The sequence below is a fragment of the Drosophila obscura genome, unplaced genomic scaffold (genome assembly GCF_018151105.1).
Source record: "Drosophila obscura isolate BZ-5 IFL unplaced genomic scaffold, ASM1815110v1 contig_46, whole genome shotgun sequence".
Classification (NCBI taxonomy): Eukaryota; Metazoa; Arthropoda; class Insecta; order Diptera; family Drosophilidae; genus Drosophila; species Drosophila obscura.
In genome coordinates this window covers 3,264,605-3,286,789 of record NW_024542835.1, presented here as the reverse complement: position 1 = coordinate 3,286,789, position 22,185 = coordinate 3,264,605, and the positions used below count along the sequence as shown (strand labels likewise).

General features: G+C 40.4%; 1 protein-coding gene across 4 annotated transcripts in view; it reads right to left on the bottom strand.

Moving 5' to 3' along the window:
* LOC111076706 (AF4/FMR2 family member lilli) overlaps positions 1-22,185 on the bottom strand; it is a 93,942-nt gene that overhangs the window by 7,294 nt on the left and 64,463 nt on the right. Inside the window, exon 3 of one of the 4 annotated variants that reach the window (XM_022370605.2) lies at positions 1,390-1,797. The exons of 2 other annotated variants lie outside the window; for them this stretch is intronic. The gene's annotated coding sequence lies outside the window, so the exon portion shown is untranslated. Of the gene's footprint in view, positions 1-607; positions 773-1,389; positions 1,798-22,185 lie in introns of those variants that run through there. One more of the 4 variants, XM_022370607.2, reaches the window with a different exon arrangement.

Below are 22,185 nucleotides of genomic sequence, written 5' to 3'. Positions count from 1 at the left end.
TTTGGAATTGATTGTGATCGATAACAGTCTTTGAAGATTTGCAATCTAAAAATCGATCATTCATATTGTTCAATGTCACTTTTCACGAATTCCGGGGGTTTAAAGATGTTAATTATTGTTATAGAGGGAGTGGTCGGCACTAAAATAATACACAAATTTCGTCTGTCCCCGCGACATACTCCTATGTGCTGATGTCTTGCATGTATGTATGTATATTTTACAGGATGTTTTATAAGTTTCAACAGTTGTACAGGTACACGCATGAGATTGTAGTTCTAGCTGCTGATAGTTTGACAAGAACAAGCTAGCGCATGTAAACAGTTTGGCATGCACACAGCTTTATGGGTGTCTGTTTGCAATTTTTGCAAGGGGCCGGAGTGGGCGGGGCGCTTGCGTTTGCTTTTGTTTGCATTTGAATTGATTTTCATTTTAAAGCACCAGAGAACTGTGTGGGTAGGGGGAGGAGAGTGAGTGCACATGCTCAAGAACAATACACATAACAGAGACACGAATAACAAACAGTCATAGGCATAGAAATAGACACAGAGACACAGAGTGAAAGAGAGAGAGAGAGCGAGCGTGGACAGCCAGTGACTCTAAAACTTACTTATAATTTTGGCTGTAGAAATTGTTATTGTATTGCTGTGGTTGTAGCTGTTGTTGTTGTTCTTGCTGTTCTTGTAGCTGCTGTAGCTGTAGTTGTAGCTGCTGCTGTAGTTGTAGCTGTTGCAGTTGATTGTTGGAGTTTTGGTGTGGGTGTTGTAGGTGTTCTTGTTGTTGTTGTTGTTGTTGTTGCTGTTGCTGCTGCTGCTGTTGATGCTGCTGCTGTTGTGCCATAACGCGCGCTTAATACAAATAAAATAATCAAATTCTCCCCCAGAGAGGACACACAGGCAGGCGCCCAACAAGGCCAGCGCACACGCACGCACACCGGCACACGGCACACGGGGCACGGGGCACGGGGCACGGCACCCCCGCACCAACACTGCACACACAACAACAACAAAAATTGCAAGCAAGAGTCAAAAAGAGGGGGAATTTGGAAAAACGGTGTGGAAAAAGGTATAGGGGTAGGGTAAAGGGAAAACGGTGAACCGAAACTGCAAGCTTGACTTCTCTCGCTGTGCTCTCTCTTTAAGTTGTTATCTCTTTCTTATGTTATCGTCGTAATTCTGCTTCTGTGACAGCAGCGACGTTGAAAAGGCGCTTTGTGGTTGTATTTGTATTTGTATTTGTTGTTATAGTTGTTTGTGTTTGTGTTGTTGGAGTCACTCGGCGCTGCTTCTGTTGCTGTTGCTCTTGTTGTTGCTGGCAACATTTTGCTGCCTCCGTTCTGCTGAGCGACTGTTAAGGCTTCCGTCGTCGTGTTGTGTTGGGCAGGCGGCTCACCTCACTCTTCTCCTCTGTTAGTGCACTGATCTGGGCAAACAGTTTGACAATCACTTGCACAGGCATGTAATCTATTCGTTGTTGTTGCTGTTGTTGTTGTTGTTGTTGCTCCTCTTATGTATTCTCATTTTAATACCACAAAATATATCTCTTTGATTCAATGTCTTTTCAATTTGTTTCTCTTGAACAGACTTTTTGCTTGTAAATGCTGATTTGATTTGTTTCCTAAGGAATTTTGATCGTGTTTTTTCTTTGGGTTTTTACAGTTTTAAAGTTTTACAGTTCTATAGTTACATCTGATTGGAGTCTTTTATTGCTTGAGTATGTCTGCGAGAGTGTGTGTGTTTGTGTGTGTGTGAGGGTGAGAGTGTGTTGCTGTGTTTGTAAGAAAAGTATAAGTTGCAGTACCTGAAAGCAGAGAAGAGAACACACACCAAATTAGTTGCATACTTGCAAGCGCATCCCATAATACAAGCAAGAAACGGTACATAACTGTCGCGTGTCTTTATACGACTGTAAGACACCCATTACACCGACTTATTGACTTATTTTATTATCTTATAATGGATAATATCTATTTGTAATTGATTTTTGCTAATTATATACATATATAAAAAATCATCTTTAGAAAAGAGTGAATGAAATACATATTATGTTGCTCTATCTGTTGGACTTACTTGTCACTAATATAACCCGTAACCGAGTACTCGAAAATTACAGGATATGTTTACAAAAAGTTCCCACAACTAAAGACAAGACTGATGTAAAAACCCACATAAGCATACACTCCCACGCACCTCTACATCCATATGTATATATGCATGTGTGTACATCAGGTAGAAGTGACTGTCACTCGGCTTCTCATTATGCAAAAGGCACCAACGCCCGATCCCACCTACACCCACACATGGCTGGGGATTATAGCAGATGCGACGCGACGCGACGCGACACATCTTGTCGACAGTCGTCGGCATGCCAGAGTCAGGCGGCCATTTGAAGAACTGAGAGGAACTGCGGCGGCGTCTGCTTGGCTGGGCTTTGGAGTGCAGCGCTTAGATTCACTTAACCCGAGACTGCCAGAGCACAACGATGTCCTTTTGGGCGTATTCTTATGGAAAATTTGCAACTTGAAACACAGACAAGTGAGATGGGTCTAGAGAGCAGGAGCCGAAAAATGGATGCAGTCGCAGAAATTGCGGAAAACCCCGATATTTAAATACCATCTACCATGGCAAGAGTCCTCAGAGATGGAAGATCAGGATACTTTTGTATAAATATAAAAATTTTTTTAAATATAAATGGAACCAATCGGTCTCTACTACTCCATGGGAAATACAGAAAATACATCAAGCTTCCTTATACTTGTAGAAAGTATTTATTATATGTACAATGTACATACATAGATATTGTCTTATAAAAATCCACAAATTTATTGAGTCCTGTCCATATTTTTGTGGGGTACATCAAAAGTTACATCATCAACTCTTTCCAGCCACCTCCATCTTCTTCGCCCCCCCAGTTCCGTGATAAATGCAGCTTAGAATTTTATTTATGACAAAATGTACTTTTCATTTCTGAATGAAAAACGTGTCAGTTAAATTAATTTTCTGGTCACAGGACCGGTCCGGACAGGACGGGACCCACTGCAAACGACAGACGCACAAATTTGACCCTTTTTTTGTACTTTTACTCCCAGAGACATAGAAAGAGAGAGAGAGAAAGAAAGGGAGACAGAGTGAAAGAGCCACAAATCTGCTGCCTCTGGGTGTTATTTTTTCTGTTGCTGCTGCTGCTAAAATTTATTTGTCTTATAAATTTTGTTAACATCTCAACTGAAGGAGAGCGCCAGAGCCAGAGCCAGAGGAGAGACAACAAACATTTAATTATTTTATTTCGGTAGAAGTTTCCTCCGCTTCCTCCAACCCCCCTCCACACACAGTGCTCACAAATAGTTTATGCACGTCACCGAAAAATGGGAGGAGGCACAAATAAATGGAAATGAAAGGGACACAACCGGAGAGAAAGCTTGACAAAGTTTCAGTTCTGCTGCTGTTGGGCCGCCTTTTCGGTTTCTGGCTATTGCTTAATTTATATAACATACATATGTGCATATGTATGTACATATGTATGTGGCATTCCTCCTCCTTTACAGTGGTGTGTGTGTGTGACTGCTTTAATGTGCGTCCATTTAATCTAAAGCTACAATAATTTGTCTTTTGTCTGCTGTCGCTGTGTGTGTTTTGGCTTTTTGTTTATTTGCATTTTGACTTTTGGTTTTGTCCTGGGGATTGAATTTTCAATGCAATGGCATTTATAAATATATAATTTGCAATGATTTTTAGAATTTTCCACAGGATGAACAGGTATTGTGTCGAAAGAAAAGAAGTGTTAGGGTTAATAGATAGCTTCATCGAGGAGTCAATTAGTAGGGTATCGAAAACAGATGAGAGTTGAACCACGAAAGGAATACGAAAAGGCTTGGGATGGATATGGCCTAGAAGACATTCGAATAAAAAATCTCAAAATAAATTGATTGAAACAGTTCAGTGAAGAAAAAAGAAAAAACGAGCGCAACACCAATCAAGTTTTGAGCTCACGCAAGTCTCGGCAGCACAACGTTTAGAGAAAGAGGCAAAAATTGAATGACAGAGAAATGGGAGGATGTTTTTTTTTGTATTCAATCGCATGTCTATATTTTTTTTGCCTGCATTTGCTGCAAGAGTATCGAATGACGTCAAAACTCAACAAACATTTATATTTATTATGACTCAATTCAATTCGAGTTCATTCCATTGCACTCTGTGTGAATACTCACAATTTTTAACGATAAGCAGATAAAATGCCAAGGTTTACTTCAGCAAAATTTTTCAATATTTCAGCAGTAGAAAAGTGTGACAAATGCCACACAAAATAATCTCTAGCCAACAGAATGTTTCACCTACCAACATTTTAACGCCCCTGGGGCTTAAGGTAAATTAAGAATATTTTCCATAGTTTTCCCCAAAAAAAAAGGAACTTCAACCACCGCTCATTCTCCTCCTCTTCCTCATCAAAAGCTTTTGGGGCTCGGGGAAAACTTGCATTGGCCATCGTTGTTGCTGTTGTTGTTGATACCCCTGACGAATTTTCAATTTTCTTTTTCCCATTTTTTTTCCGTTATTTTTTCCCTGTAGATGGAGGGAGACTCTTCTCTCTCTCGCGCCTTTCCCTTACCTTTTTATCCAACTGTTTCATCGGCTTTTTCACACATGTCTATTTATTTACTTTGCTTTCTTTTTACAGCAAATATGATGATGAGAACGACACGACCGGCAAAGGCGCCCCGCCCCGAAGCAGCAGCAGTAGTAGCAGAGACGTGAGCGGAGTTGTTTACCGTTCGTTGCCTACTTACGGGCGCTGATAGCAGAACCCGAACCAGGACCCAGCACCCAGAACCCGTGTACCCGTGTACCCGTGCACCCAAACACAGACCAGACCCTGACTTCGGGCACACTCAGAACCAGAGGCCAGAGTCAGAGTCAGAGAGGCACCTCTGACGCCTGTGTCGGGGCATATGTTATGAATTTTATGCAAATATGTTTTGGGGAATGGCAGCAAGTAGTACCCACAGCCTTACCCCACATTGAGTACCAGAGCAAGCACCCACTCCCGATCCTATCCTGTTCAAGTCCCTTCTCCCTTGCAAGAGTTTAGCAAAATTCGCGACGTTGTAAATTCCTTTTTTTTTTGCCTGTTTTGTTTGTTTTCTTTAGGGGTTCGCTTCTCTATTAACATTTAAATCGCTTTTGGGGGAATACACAAACAAAAACCCGTACTCGGTTCGACTTTTTAAGATTTGCAAGGAGAACAGTACAGTATATTCCATGTTAAGAATAAGTCCAGAGAAAGTTTGTAAATTGCATATGTCAAACGAAGGAGTTACAAAAAGGGTTTTTTTATTGGATAAACTTTTGCAACAACTGTACAGATACATTTTATGTGTCGGAGATTTATAAAATGAAGCATATCGATAGCCGGTTAGGCAAAAATGTTAAGCAGTTAGAAAGAGAATTCCTTTGAAAGAGCGAGAGCCTTAGCCTAAATCAACTGCGAGAGAATATATTGCCTAAGAGGAGCCACAGATCAAAAAATAAGAAAATTGCGGTCTAATGCACAAGGAAGGCAAAATACAAGAAAAGGAAAAGCCACCAAAAACATTTTTAATATTTTTTAATATGGAATATTTTATACATTTCTTTTTAAAATGTTGTATATTTAGATTAAACATGAACCGTATTTTAATTTAAACCTCCAATTATCCATTCCATTTATCTGGTAATGTAAAATTGCACTGAAATGCAATGGAAAGAGATGAATTGCCCTATTGCGCTTTAACTCATTTACATTTATAGAAAGCTCACACTACATCCTCTTTGACAAAGGCATCTCCAACATATCTCCAGTAGAGAACAGAACACTAGGGAGGATTGTAATCCCACAAGAGATACATTTAATAAATGATCATGAAAAGTAAGAGTTAAACTTAACAAGAATAGTAATTTCTGCGTTGCTTGTGGCTAATACCAATCAGGGTTACTTCATAGAGAGCTGCAGCAGGAGTCGTAGTCGGTTGAAGCAGCAGCAGCAGCTCGTCATGAATCATTTAACAACATGCACAAACATTAAATTACGCATGGAATCCCTTTTTACAGAGAACACCCTTGGAACCCCGACCCCAATTGAACACACACATACACACTCAAACACACAAAAGACGCAAGACACGAGAAACACAAGGAACGAGACACACAAGCTCTTGGCATAGAAAATTCAATTCAATTCAAGGGGCCAAGGCACAGACAGTGGGCCGGCTGTAAGGATGGCAGGCAGGATGAAGACCAGGCCAGAACGAACACATGCGACTAATTTCATATTCATATGCATATTTAGACTAACTACCAGAGAGCAGAGGAATAGAGAGACAGAGCCATACAGCAGACGGGAGAGAGAGACAGGAGAAGATGGAAAGATAGATAGATATACTTACATACATAGATATAGATACATATAGGTATATATATATATATATATATATATATATATATGAGAGAGAGAGAGAAAGATCAAGCGTTTGTGGGGTGTTGGGGGCTAGCAAAAGGCAGTCACTGCACACACATTGGCACACGCCTAATTTATAACACAAAAGTCTACTTAACTTCCCAATGGAAACTACCGCTAAGCCGCCGCCAAGCAGAGAGGTGTAAAACAAGCGGAGGTGGAGGGTGTTCTAGTGTGTAAAGCATAACCGATTCGAGGATACCCTTTGAATGAAGTTTACGCATCAGATACATATGTACATACATATATATGCTACATGCTAGAGGCGGGCAGCCTCTTCATGAGGAGTGCAGACGCAATGTTTTTATCTCTTGATCTCCTGCTCTTCTCTCGCAATATACATACATATGTATGCTCTCTCCTAGCAATTCCTCCTCCATCTTCGCTTTCACTGCTCTCTCAGCTAAAACAACTTTCTCTCGCTCTAAGGCTCTCGCTCTCAGCGAACAACGGTCTACTTTTGCTGCGTGGCTTCTGTCTTTGTATATTGATTCTTCTTTCTTACGGCTATAAATTTAAGGTTAAGCGGCTACCTTAGATCTACGACTACATTTGATCATATGTAAAGAGCGGCTAAAAGATCGACTGAATATACCCTAGCGTTGAAGGTATGTTAAAAGAAGAAGCGTTAGAGAAAAGCTGCAATAGCAGCAGCAGCAGGACACCCCCCTTTATGGAGGGGGTATAAAGCATCCCCATTTTGTTGGGCAGTGCATAAACAATGCCCCACTCTGTTCTGCCTCCCCCCTGGCCACGAGTGTGACTCTATGCGACTGTGTGTCTATGCGTATGTGTGTTGGACAGGATTTATTATCAAATGGGCGCCATAGACTAACGACCATAGCCACAGTCGCCTTCAGTCTTCAGTGTTCATCCTGCAAGCACCCCCTCCTACCCCCTCGGATACAGGATAGTACAGGACATACTCGCAGTACTTCTGTGTGTGTGTGCGGCTGCAGAGTCAACAAATTTTATGGCACTCATTAAACTTTCTTTCAGCAAAAGCGCCTCAAACTCAACTTCAACTTTGGCTCCGACTCTGACTCTGATTCTCTGACTTGGACTTGGACTTGGTTTAGGGGCGGGGCGGGTGCTCTGCTGGGCCTGACTGTGGGTTAATTTATATCTTTAAGGTCTTCCACCTGCTGAGAAAGAGAGAGGGCGAGAGACATGGAGGCATAGGGTGGCATAGGGTGTCTGTGTGTGTCTGGTTCTCCAGTTGAAATTTATTTAATTAATTTGAGCAGTTTAGAAGTGGAGTTGAGTGTAAAGTCAATCAGTTAGATTGGGTTTAGAATCTACTTTGACTCTATTTTGCTTTAAGTCAGCGGTGGGCAACCTTTTTTAATTACAAAACACCCTCATAAGTGATACCTGAGTCCGTCAGAAATAGAATCGTCATGCACATGACATTTATTTTGTTTGTTTATTTACTATTCTGGGGCAATCTTTTAAGCAAAATTCGGTAGTAGAGTTTTAGGTCGAGTCGGAAATCATTAAGGATCATGTGGAAACGATGGCCAGGACATGGTTTAAACGGAAATTGAAGGCCATTGTGCTACCTGCTTTTTTGGGACAAACCAAACACAGTACAAACTGAAACGATTAAGCCATTTAGCCAATACAATTGATTTCGATTTTCCTTTTAGTCAATTAATTGTTCCAACGCTTTACATATCAAAAGATGTATTTGTTGACTGCAGTTTTGACTGCAGCATTTTCCTTGGATTTTTGTGGTTGCTATTGACTGTCAATACAAGAATGTGCATATATTGCAAATTGCAATTTGTGGTCAATTTTCTTGGCAAATTTCATTCATTACGTAATCTACATACCATTTCTTTTTGTATGCTGGGCTGAGCTTTGGGCGGGGCTTTGAATAGAGAGACAGCGGCATAGGCAGAGGCAGAGGCTTGAGAAGTTGACAAACTAAATGCTTTGAAAGCTAAAACCTCAAACAGTGCCAGCAAAAACTAATTAATTAATTCAAGAGAGAGACAGTGCATGAACGGTAGGCTGTATAGAAAGAAAGGACTGCACATGAATGAGGGTACTCCAGCAACTGGCTTTGATTTGATTGCGACTTTATCTCAGCGATGTTTAAATTATAGAAAAGTTCCTTTAAATTGGCAGTGGCTGCCTGCAGTTTCCCCAATCAATTTCATATGCATATCCATTTGATAGATGAGGCAGGCACTGGCCTGCACTCTGCACTTCCCCTCTATCTACATATATATAATCTGCACATGCAACGCTTATCTGTGGCGGCTTCTGCGGCGCCACTTGGCACCTTGACTTGTCCAGCTTTCAACTTGCCTTCAGACACAAGCCCCGACCAGAGACCATCATCCGGAGAGGTCCCTCCCCGTCGCTTCGTCCTGCCTACATATTGATGCTGACGCATATTTCCTGCTTCATTAACAGCGACGCCGCCATAAAGTATGCTACCCTACGACAGCCCCGGACGAGGGTCCAAAGCATGAAGGAAAAAAAAAAGAAACTGCATTGCATCCTGCTCCTGCTCCTGCTTCTCCTCTCTTTACGTTTTGTTCCCACCTGGCGTTTGCTTTTAACGAGACGTTCTCGTCCTCATCGTCGTCGTCCTAGTTCATTCTCCCCCTTCCCAGCACCTAGTTAAGTCCTTCCAGAGCTCCTGGCTTCCATCGGCATCAGGGGGTACGCTCTGCTGACTTGCTGCTTTGGTCATTTCTGTTTGTGTCCCATTCTAGTCATTTCCCCTCTCGCTTCCCCCAGTTCTTCTTTCTCCCTTAGTTTTTTCTTCCTCTTTATTTTCTCTCTCGTTTCCTTGTGATTTCTTATACCCTACCCGAGTACTCGACATCGGTATAAGGAGTAGTAGGCTCACGCTACAAGACACCATCTCTAGCCCGGGATCAGGATATCTCTTTCTGCTGTTTAGGCTTTATGTAAAAGCCGTTGAGAGAGCGCACCGGCTGACTCTATCAGCTATTCGCAGAGGATCTCGAACTAAAGATATTCCTGCGTTTAAGAAACGGAAAGCCCAGTGTGGGTAGCATTTTGCAAACAGAAACCAAAATCTGTCAAGGTTTCTATGAACATATGAAATCTTTCAATGAAAAGTAAAAGTGTATTCAATCGTCTGGCACTTCCATTCGAAGTCGTTCCCTTTCTCTTTTTCCTTTCTTCGGTGTTTTTTTGGTGTATTTCTTTTCTGGTTTTCATCCTACCCTCTTCCCGTGACCCAGCCCCAACATTACTGCTTTTCCGCCCTAGTCCTGGGTGTATTGCTGTTGAGCTTCCTGTTGCTGTTTTTGCTGTTGTTGCTGTTGTCCTGCGGCTTGATTTGATTAAAATGATAATAGTTTTTGGGATTTAACTTAAATTGATGTGGGTTTCTCTGCTCTGTTGTTGTTGCCCCCAAACTTTGCCACAAGAAAATGGGAAAAAGGGACAAGCGAACGGAAGGGTGGGTCAAAAATCTAACCCACATTTTTTGCACAGTCTTATTTCGGTTACTCTTTATTCTTGGTCTTCTTTAAGCATTTCCGCCCTTTGTGCTCTTCGCTTTGCTCATTTTGTGGCAACAAAATCCCAACATTTTACGGGGCAGGAAGAGAGAGAGAGAGAGAGAGAGAGAAGAGGTAAAGATGAGCAAGTGCAACACATAAAAATTCCATTAATAAAATTGCATAACATTTGCTGCAGTTTGGCCCCATCATCCGCCTTTCTACATCCAAGGATCTTTCTAGGGAAATTGAGAATCTCCAGGCCCAGGCCTGCCTCAAATTGCCTGGCTGCACATATTTGAAGGCAACTTTAAAACGGGAGGCCCCCACAAGTGGCGGTGAGAGTGTCCTTGAGAGTTATGTCTGTGTGTGTGTGTGTGTGGTGTGGGGATGTGGCGGTGTGTGCATCCTGCGGTTAACCCTCGTTATTCTGGCCGCTTTGCCACGGACTTTCGGGCCCTTGCCTGGGCTCCTGATGAAGTGCCAGCCAATTCATAAAATAGTCATTTTAAGTACAAAAACTGACTTTCAAGTCGTTTAGCATTAAACATCAAACCTTGAACTGAGGGTTTCGTTATACAGGGAAAAAGGATAATTCTCTGGGGAATATTTTTCTCTCCAACTTCCTCACTCTATTACTTTTCCACTGGCTGTATCTCTATCCGTCTCTTTACAACTATCTCCCTCTAGTGCCGTGACCAATGACCATCGTAAATTTGGCCAACTCGAAAGCGGCTTAGCCACATTGAAAAAGTTTTTCATTTATTTGCGTATTTTCCTGCTCTGCACCGAGGCCTGCAGAGGCAGCAGGAAATGCACTACATTTGGCTACAAATAAATTAAATAACTTGTAATAGCCTACTAAGTATAATTAAACAATTGAAAATGGCAAAAAACTTTGAAGAAAAAGGGAAATGAAAATTAATTGACAACAAAAAGTGACCTCAGGTTTCCTAGGCAAATAGTTATTAATATTTTTAAATAATTGATTTAGTTGATGGAGCAGTAAACAAAAATTCGACATGACAGTCACGCGTTAACGTTCAATGAAGGAAAATGGAACCTTGGAATCACAGTTCCCTCAGTGGGAGGCACATTTAATACAGTACGAATTTATCGATCTGCCAATATTTTCAAGGCTTTTCAATGTAAGCAACAAATTGTATACACTGTGCAACATTTTCTGTACTTCCTCTCTTCAATGGAGTTTTGTCAAAACTTTCGAAGCAGAATATCTGGTTCCGAACAAGCAATTTGCACGTTGCCACGGGGTTGGGGTTGGGGTTGGTGGCAAGTGCCGCCCTATTAACTGCCATAGCCCTCTAACCATTTTAAGACTTCGTTTCAGGTTAAAGCAAGAACGAATCGGAATACAGATTGTTGAACCAAAATTCACAGAAACAGAAAACAGAATAATAATAACAGTTTAAATGGAAATTGCATTGCAACAATAGCAAAAACCTTCATCAAAAGAGAGAGAAAACTTTTGCGGTCTGGCAACAATTGTTGCAGCTGTTTGCATCAACACTTTGTTGTTATTTTTGGCGTCTCTGTGGATGGCATGCATACAGTTTGACAATCACTGCTGGAATATTCTGGCTGTAAATTACATTTTAATTGCCAATGTGTGCGCCCAGTTATTTTCCAACTGTAAGCGGCTCAGTGAGAGAGAGATTTAACGGCAATACTGCTACTGATGGGGCCCCCCACCGACCCGACCAGCTACCGTGACTACATTTTGAAATAAATGTATCTAAAGTTTAGTTTAGAGTTTTATTCTTTTATCTACTGCGCTGCGCTGCGCTCTGCTCTGCTTTGCTCTTCTCCCTGCCAACAAATACAAACAAACACACAGTTTCGAGTGTGTTCCCTGTACCGTACTCATTACTAGGAGAGAGAGCTGGGGCATATTCCGCATGAGGGTACATCATATGATAAATCAAACAAAATCCGATACCTTTTACTTTTACTAAGGCAAATAATTATTTTATTCGATATTCTAATCTTTCCTCATATTTGTCTACTTCGCACACTTTCTATATAGAGGGTATCGTATAGTCGTTACCCTACATATGTAGACTTTTCGCTTTATCTAGTGGTTTTTTGTTTTCTTCCTAGTTGCGTTTTCCTCTTTCACTTCATGGATGAATGTGTGCGTGTGTGCTTGAGTGTGTGTATAATCTACATTATAACATTTCGCTACGTTTCGCCCTGTCTCCCGTTCCATCTCCATCTGATTCTCGTTTCCCGTGTACCCTTCACAGAAAAGTTTCACTTTGATAGTTGGGGTAACATTTTTTGGCGCTTTGGGTTTGCCGCTGTCGCTTGGTGCCGCCGCCGCTGTTTTTGACAACTTACTCGTGCGATGCGATGCGACCGACCGACCAACTGTCCGTCCGTCCATCCAGAGTCCCTCTTACCCCTCCTTCTGTTGCTGCTGCTGCTACTCCATGTCCTGGCTCCTGCTCACCCATCCCCATACCTCGCCCTCCTAGCCTAGTAGCTATTTTTGCTGCGTTTGGCAACATGTGTGCGAGTGTCTTTCTTCCCTCTCTCTCTTTGCGAACTCTTGTACGTATATCTGTATCTATCATCTCCATCTTCTCTCTCTCTTTCTCTCTCTCTCTCTCTCTCTGTCTATAAACCGGCCGTCGCGTTTTTGCCCTTTGGCCATTAAAGTTGTCGTGGGTCCTTAAATTGTATTTTTTGTTGCCATCTTTGTGGGGCGTGTATTGATGGATCTAAGCGATTTGGGGTATACTCTATACGTGTTTTCATGGCTCTTCATAAAACTTCATTTTGTGGCCAAGTTTGAGATAGTTTATATCACTTGTGGATGCGAAATAGCCCAGAGATGAGCCCATAACGAAAATATAGATCATTTAAAGATATAACTTGCGGATACCTCTAGACAGCATGTGACAAACATCACACTAAAGATTGAAGGGTAATTTGAACTACTAAATTCAACACCAAGAATTTCCTTTATTCCTTCTCCCTGCACCCATTTCCATCGCTTCACGTTTCAGCCTCTTTTGAATGCTTCGCCAGGCGTCAACCCAAACTTGAAGTTTGTTTTATCTGGCGACGGGCTTACGGGCAAATCAATTAACTTAATGAAAACTATTTAGTTATGCACAAGAGCCACAGCCCAGCCACTTTGATATGTCAGGTGCAGGTGTACATACAGAAATGTTCGATTTTTGTGACCCTTTGTATTGAGGGTTTCTCATAAATTATCAACTGGAAAGAATCCCTCCTAGGGAGTACGTATACATTTATAATATACATTTTAGATGTGAGTTTCATTACAAAAGTTGAAGTCCATTTATTTTGCCATTTATGTAGGGAATTTTCACAAATTTCAAAAACTCAAGTTGACCGCAAATCGCGCGCACAGCTGTCAAAATATAAGCGCAGCTAATTTATCTTTAAAGAGTGTGAAAATAGAAGAATGTGGCGGGGCAGGAAGTGAAGGGTAGGGGAAAACTGAGATAATTACAAAACTGATGAAGTCTCTCCGGTCGGTCTTTGGGTGCCTTGTGTGTGGCATGGCAATTCCATAATAAATTATCGCGCAATTTGTTAAGGGAAAACTGTTACCAGGGGGGTATGGGGGCCAGAAACTGGAGGAAAACTTTCAACAAGTCGGAAAATGGTCGAACAACAGAACAGCAGTACGGAACGGAAACGGAGAAACAGAAACACAGAAGGCAATAAAAACGTTTTCAGCATTAATCAATTAATTTCAATTAAATTGTGAAAAATCACAAAAACGTGAGGAAAGACGAAACGCTACAAAAACAAGTTGCTGCAGCACTCCACTCAGAGAGAGCGAGAGAAAACACACAACACAAAAGCCAGAAACAGACGTAAAAAATTGGAGAATAAAATCAGGCAAAATGTGTATGCTTAAAGATAAAACAAAAGGGTCAAAAGTAAACAATTTTAATTGGTTACAATAGAGAATTCTTTGTTAATTGTTCAGTTTTTGTTTGGCTAAAAACTGTTTAGTTTTATCTAAATGTTAAGAGGCATCACTTGACAACTGGAAAGGCTTGACATGTGGCATCACAACACCATAATTTTGAAATAAAATTCAATTGAGAGAAGTCGTTGTTGGTATTGTAAAGCTGTCTATTATTAAAGTATTCGCATCGAATACAGTACTTACAAGGGCATATGAAAATTATCCAAATTATGCATCAATGTTATTCATAAAATCGCAGCAATAAGTATGCGTTCGGATCATTAGAAATCATTTCGTAATTCACATTCGGAAACACAAGTCAATTGCGAGTAAACCAAATTATTTTGTGTATTTATTTTTTCTTAGAAAATTAAATGGAGAATTTTTAAGTGAACATGGGAACCGAATACCGAGAGCTGATTAAATTTGTTGGCTCTTCATGCTGCAGGAATCTATTAAATGTATGCCTATAATTATGCATATAGTATTTGTTGTTGACTGTATAATCGGTTCGAAGAAACATTTAAATATTTATAATCCCAGAATTATGGAATTTCTTAGGCTTCATTTGCACAAATGTAATTGTACTCTTCGTATACTTATTAAGAATATAGAAATATTCATTAGCCGTAGCGAATGTTGAAAATAATTTAAAACTCCGAAATATAATATTTCAGCTGATATGGGCATTAATTATAATGTTTATTGGGCAACAATAAACGGAAACAAAGAAATCTATTAGCAAAATAACAAAAAAATAATAAAAAAAATATAGAAAAGAAAATACTGCGAAAAGCAAAGCGAAAAGCCTCATCTGTCTCTCTCCTCCTCTCTCTATCGGTTCTATCTGTCTACCATATTCCTTCCCTCTCCCCGTTTATCTCCCGTAATTTATTGTATTTTTTCCACACTTATTTTTGCAACATGTGCTCGCGCTCTTCTCTGCTTTGCCTCATTCTCTGCTCTCTCTTTTGTTTGGCGAGACAAGAGGGAGGCCCCATGAAGTAGCTGAAATGATAAGACTAACCCTGACAGCACAGACAGATACAGATACGTGTACGGATACAGATACTGATACAGAGTGTGTGCACGTTATCAGTCTATAAGCAATATACATTGTACATATATTATTCTAGCTTAACAAAAAATGTATGTACCTACTATTTAGCACGTTAATGGAAATTTTCCCTAAACAAATCAAACACAAATTGTTGCTAATAAGACTACAAAAATGCAGTTCAATTCGCTGGAAATGCTTCCACTCTTTTCAATCTATTGTACATATCGTTTCCAACCCAACCCCCCATTGAGTTTTTGTGCTGTTGAACCCAGACAGAAATGGATCCTTTTATTGGTGGCTAATGCAATTTTAAGCCCAACGACATCGACCTGTTGGCCAACAGAGCGGGGAAGGGGGACATGAAGGCTGTTGCGAGGGGGTCTGTGGTATAGCCAGCAGCCAGCAGCCAGCCACGCACACTGCTAACAAGGTTACATTAAAAACAAAGTTATGCGAACATTTTGAGCGTCATAGACATACACACACTAGAGATGGACACAAACTGACAAAATGTAGACGGGCACTGTGTGCACGAAATGGCTGGCCATCTCCAACACAAAGCGCCACTGGAGGACATGTGGACAGCAATTTCCACACATGAGAGAGCTGCACAAAAAGGGAGGTCACGCGGATGGTGCTGGGAATGCGTTTGTGGTTTGTGCCTAGACCCCACTAGCTTCTATTTTGCATAGAAAATACAACAAACGATAATTAAGCGTAAAACGCAAAGCGATGCAAAAATCCCAAAAATGGCAATAGAACATTTTTGGGGCGTGGGGGGAAGTGCCGAACAATACGCCTCTTTCCTGCCCATTGCCCACCCAAAAGACTAAATGAAATAATGCATTTTATGTCGGTTTGCGTTGTGATCCTTGCACCCCGGCATGTGTCTGTGTCCGCCCCGGTTTGTTTGCCTTTGTTCTGTGTTTTTGGTTAGTTTTATTTTAATGGTTCATTGCGCACTTGGGTTGCCCCGTCTGCGTTTTGTAAGAGAATGTTTGGGAGAGTGTAATACGGACATAAAAGAGTGCTTTAGGAGATCCAAATTCCAGTTAATGACCATAGTTTAAATCTTGCTCCCAATCTTGCTCCGATATTTATTCTTCAAAAATCAGCAACTGAAAGACAGTAAGCTAGGAAAAAAAATAAAAAAAGAGAATGTCCGATAATAATCCAATAACAAAATACATGCCATGCGTAGACTAAGCTGTGTGATTGTTCTGGGGACCGAGAATGCAAACACAAAATACACACAGTGTGGGTGACGAGGCATATCGCTGATAGACTTCAATCTACCGCTCTTAGGGTCGTTTTTTCTTTATTTAAATGAATATATTTTAAGGAATACTACAATTGGGCGATTTTGATGTATTTTTTATTAAAAGTTCTGGTACGATACTATCGATACTTTTGTGCTTTCTATCTATCAGCTCCCCACAGGGTTCCAAAAACAACAATAGTTATTTCCGGCTGCTTTTAGCCATTCTGTCTCCCTCTCTCTGCATTGCTTCAATCTTTCGCTTCATCCCATCCTCATAATATCCTTACTCAAAAATAGTTAAGGGGTATATTAGATTTGTGGTAAAAGTCGATGCGTGCAACGCAGAGAAGGAAACGTTTCCGACCCCATAATGTATACATATATATTCTTTATCAGCATCAATAGCCGAGTCGATATAGCGATGTCTGTCTGTCCGCCTGTCTTGTTTGCCGCCTAGATCTCAGAGACTAAAAGAGCTAGAGCACCCAAATTTTGTTTCCAGACACACTGCTAAAAGTGTATTTCAAAATTTCGCCCCCACAAAGGACGAAAATCTGTGGCAGCCACAGATACCAGAAAAGTAAAAGCGTAGTAGCCAGAGTAAAGAAATTAATTTGCAGTGGCTACCCCCACCTCCTCCGGCGATGCTGACGCTACTTATTCTCTTTCTCGGTCGCACACACTCTGCCCTATGCTGTGCGCGACCTTTCGCAGAGAAGATGTAGAGTTTACATTATAGACGTATAATCTACATTTCAGATGTAGAATAAGCATTTAAGATGTAGATGACAGATGTAGAAATGTAAAGTATTTTAAAATTCTACATAAATCATAAGCTCACAAATTTATAAACTGACTAAGTTCGGTTATAAAAGTAGAGTCGCGTCTAAAGAAGCGACTCGCACGTTCCTTCTCGTTTTTTACTTATTTTGTGTCGTTATTTTTAATATTTCCGCATAAATTATGCTAAACATTTGCCATTGTTTGAATGTACTTCCTTTTGGCTCAGTTTTTGTGCAATTATTTTGTTTATTTAATTTTCCCGTTTTCCACCATTTTCCCATTTTCGAGAGGAAAGTCATAAAAGCGCCATCAGCAGAGCAGGCAAGAAAGAGGGAAAGACAAACAAACAACAGAGTTGCTGTAGGCTAATAGATCTCCTCGTCGGCTAATTGTCATATAAGAGTCGACGAGCGGCAGCAGCAACAGCGTCACTGTTAAGTTGCAACAGAGTTATCTCGGCACACAATGATACAAATATACGTTAATTTTCGATATGTTTCTACGTACATATGTATGTATGTATATGTATGTAATCTAAATGCTATATGAAAGATTATTTTGAAGCCAGAAGAAATCCGTAAACGTATAATCATAGAGAATGATCGTATCTACTATATTGAAGAAAAACGTTCCAATTAGTTTCTGCTATTTAAACACCTGACTTTAAAACACTATTAGTGTCAGATCAAAGCGCTTTTTAGTAAGTCATTTGCACTCATATAAAGATAAAAATCCATATAAAGTTGAGAAACAGAGTACATATCAAGTAATTAAGTGTCGCGGCACGTGTGCCGTTTCAAATGTTTTTTACAGATTCTTTTTGTTTGTCCAATGTAAAAACTTAATAATTACGTATACACTTTTATTTAGATTAAACAATAAATCAAGTACTAAAATAATAATCAAGAATTCAAGTCACGTGGGGGCTCTAATTGGTTTCTTTCTGAGAGAGAAATGAGTGCCGCCAAAGTGAAAGAAGAACAGAAGCGAATACATTTTTACTGTAACTCTCTTTGTGCCGTTCCTTTTGCATTCTGCTTCTACTTCTTATAAATATTAATTAAGTGAACTCTCACTTTTGGTTTTGGAGAGAAAAGTCTGCGCTCTCGGTACTGCGACGGAGATTTGCTTTTGGCTTTGCTATCAGCCTCACATATGGGTTCCCCACGTGCAGTTCCCCGCGATGGTTGTTAGAATAGTTAATGAAAGTTGTTAAATGTTAACATTTGCGCACATTTACCTAATTTGCGAAGGAACTTTTCTCACCTTTCTATACCCTGGCACTGTGACCTTTTTCTTTTCTCTTAATTTCGTCTATGTTTTAAGTGCTGCTTCTGCTGCAGCGGAGTAAGGTTACACCTAGGGTACATAAATATGTACATATGTATTTCTTACTCCTGCTGTCCAAGCATTTACTACCCCTCCCCTCTCACCACATCCTCTTCATCGTTTTCTTGGGTTTTTCATGCGCGTTGCGCGTCATAAAATATTGATGGCCATAAATAAAGAACCGCGTAGCTTTTAATGTGAACGCAACGCAAACGTAAACAAAATGTAAGACGCACAGTGGTATGAGACAAGTCCGAAATTTGCAGAAAATAAATAATGGCGTAAGCGAAAGAGATCGAAACAGAGATCTTTGAGTGACATTAGATAAGTTTTTCTGTTAATCTTAATCGCTCCGATTATACTCCTTTGCGGTATTATACTATTCTATTTTTCCGATAAAGTAAATAATTACGAATTTTATTTGGTTTGAATTGAACAATTCTTAATCTATTCAATCAAAAAAAGTTTTTTCCTATTCAATAAATATAAAACTATTTTCCAGATCATGGAACATACTGATATCTAGGCACATAACCATCTAAAATACGTGTAAATGTATCTGTTCCGGCTGCTTATTGCGAATATATTTAAAATTCGATTTCTAGTTCTAAATATTCATATTGTTAGAAGCAAATCGTTTTGTTTGATTATGAATTTGATATTCCTCTTTTTATTTTAGATTTGTTTTTCTTTAATCACTTTCAAGCCACATAAATTATTTTGCACAAATTTTATGACTTCCTCTTTCATCAGAACCTTTTAAAGCGTAGCTTCTTCCCACTATGCGCTTGCCGACATCGCTTGCCCCAGGACGACGACTTTGCATCAAGTGGCAGTTGATTACAGTCGTGGACGATGGGGAGACGATGAGGACTACGGACGATGGACGTCGGACGCAAACGATGCATCGCGTTAAACTGTTTGCGGTGGCCGGGCAACAACAAGAAGTCACAGATGCGGATGATGAAGAGGGAGAGCGAGAAAATGCTGAAATGCTGTGTGGAATGTGGGAATGGCTAGAGAGATGGGGTGCTGAGGAATTAAGTGTCAAAACGCAGCTAAATAAATAAAGGTATTAAGCATAAATGGCCAAGAAAACAACTCTCGCAAAAGTTAACGATTTCATTTGCATGGATTCTGGTATTGAAATCGGTATTGATGGGTATTCCTTACCCTATTCTCTTATGGGAGATATAAACGAGACGAAATATGAAGCAATGTCATTCCTTATCATGTTAAATACCGCAAACCAATACCCTTTTAAGCCAATTAATGGATTTTATGCACTCTTCCACGCCCCTGCTAATACACTAAACTAACAAATTAACTAACTTTCAAATAAATCCGCTTATAATTCTCTCACTATTTGCCTCATTTCCCCCACCCATAAATTGTTCCCTCTTTTTTCTCTTCTTTTTATGGTAATTCCACCACAAACCCATTACAAATTGTATCCCAAAAATAAACCCACAAAATAAATTGAAATACCAAAATGGAAATTAATCAAAATAATAATAATATGAAAACAATAGCAAATCCAACAACAAAAATGAAAATGTAAAATTAGCATATAACCGCAAAAATAACGAAATGTATGACTATGGAAAACAGATGCAGATACTGATACTGTGTACTGTTTTAATACCAGAAATTGGTTTGGCATTACAATATTTTTACTCTCATTTGTGAGCGATCACTGTACATAATCATACATAAAATCAAATAAAATATTTCAAGTGTGGTTTTCCAGTGAAATCAATTAACTAATTGTTTAAGCGGCTTACCCCACCCCAGGCAGACCCCAGTCCGAGTCCCTCCAAATAAAAACGATGAACCTGGGGGGTGTGGCTGTGTAAATGGGCAACAATAATAAATAACAATAACGATAATATTATTGCGTGGGAGGAGAGAGTACTACATACTACATACGTATGTATATTGACAAGAGGAGCGTAACATAAGTGAGACACGCCTCATTAATTTGAATTCTCCATGTGGGGGCTGCTGTGGGGTGTACTGGGCGACCCTCTCCATATGGGGGGAGGGGCAGTTATTCCGTTGCAAGTGTGAGTGTACTTACATCACATTAGTATGTGTAAGCATAACCCAAACACAAGCATGACGCCCAAGCTCTGCTCTCCTTATACAAAACACACGCTCGAAATATGAAAATCATTTCGCCAACTCCATCCCCTCTTTTTGGCCACTAGCCCAGCTCCTTTTGGCCAAGTGACTGACTGGCATATTGAACAAAATATCAAGGCAGAGACAGCAAGACCGAGCGAGGGAGAGGGAGAGAGGCAGGATGCATGGGATTGACTCTGGATGCGATGGATGCATGAATGAAGGGTAAGAGCTGGGCGACAGGGTCATGCCATAGGGCGTACGTGCGTGTTAGACATAACTTCTTGTTACAACCAACACCAAGAGAGAGTGGAACAGAACAGAACCGAACCGAACAGAACAGAACAATCGGACGGCAAGAACACAATGTGAATTACAAATATGGCAAATATACATACATATATACCCAGACCCCCCTTCGCAGGCAATGCCTGAGATCACCATCATCCTCATTTTGGGAGGCACGAACACACTAATACCTTGGGATATCGCATTTTGTAAATTAAGAATAATGTGCATTTTTTTCTTTGAAAAAATCATACATACAGTAATGAAAGATGTTTTTTGATAGTTTTTTAGTTTTTCTAATAGAACGCCATAGAAACTACTAATAGAAAGCAATGGTGAACAGGCTGTTCAGCAATTGAATTAAATAAATCTAAAGAATCTTAGACTGGGCGAATATTTGCAATTCTGAATTTAAATGACTGAAATATTTAGAGATTTATTTTTAAAAGAATTAATCCTTATTCTTTGTTTCCATAATAATATTTCTAAAGTACTCGTACAATCTGTTCTAGCCAGCTAGAATATACCCCATCATCATGCCATAATAGCACAAAACTCCACAAGAATGGACAACTAGTCAAAGCACCGACAATGACAATACAATCAACTGGACAAACGGACGCGACTCTAGCAGAGAGCAGCAGAGAGAGAGAGAGAGAGCGCAGCAGTAGATATCAAGAAATGCATTGACCACATGCTCCAGCTGTTCCTCCTGCTTATGTTATTCTTCTCTTCTGTTCCGTTCCTTTTGCTGCCTGACTGCCACCTCCCTGCCTGCCTGCCTGTCATTGATGTCCGCATTATACTTATACACAGTTATGCGCCTGGTTAACCCGTGTTGTGTTATGTCTGTCAACTTGTACGAACGGAGAGAGTTCCGGCAGGCGGGGGGAGGGTAGTGGTGGTACACATACACACATGTATATGGGAATGTACATCGCACAGTTTTGGTTTTTGGTTAAAATGCCGTCGCTACGTCTCATTCTCTCAGGGTTGTCGGCATCGTCTAGCATCCGCGCTGCTGCGATATGTGTGTTGTGCCGGAAATGCCGTTAAATGAAATTGTTTTTGTCAAAATTAATGTGCACAACAATGATGGAGAGACAAGCGGAGGACGGAGGACGAGACATAGTCATCATGGGGTTAAGTGTGTGGGTGTCTTTCTGTCTGTCTGTCTCTCTGTTCGAGTGTCTGTGTGTGTGTGTGTGTGTATGGTTGGATTTTGGATTCTCAATGGGATTTTGTACGGCTCTGTGTGAGTCTGTTCGTGTGTGTGTGTGTGTGTGTGTGTGTGTGTGTGTGTGTGTGGCCACGTACGTGACAGATTTTGATGAAATTTTCGTTTCGTTTCGGTGGCGCCTTTCCGGAATGATGAGCTCTTTCTTCTTCTGTGTGC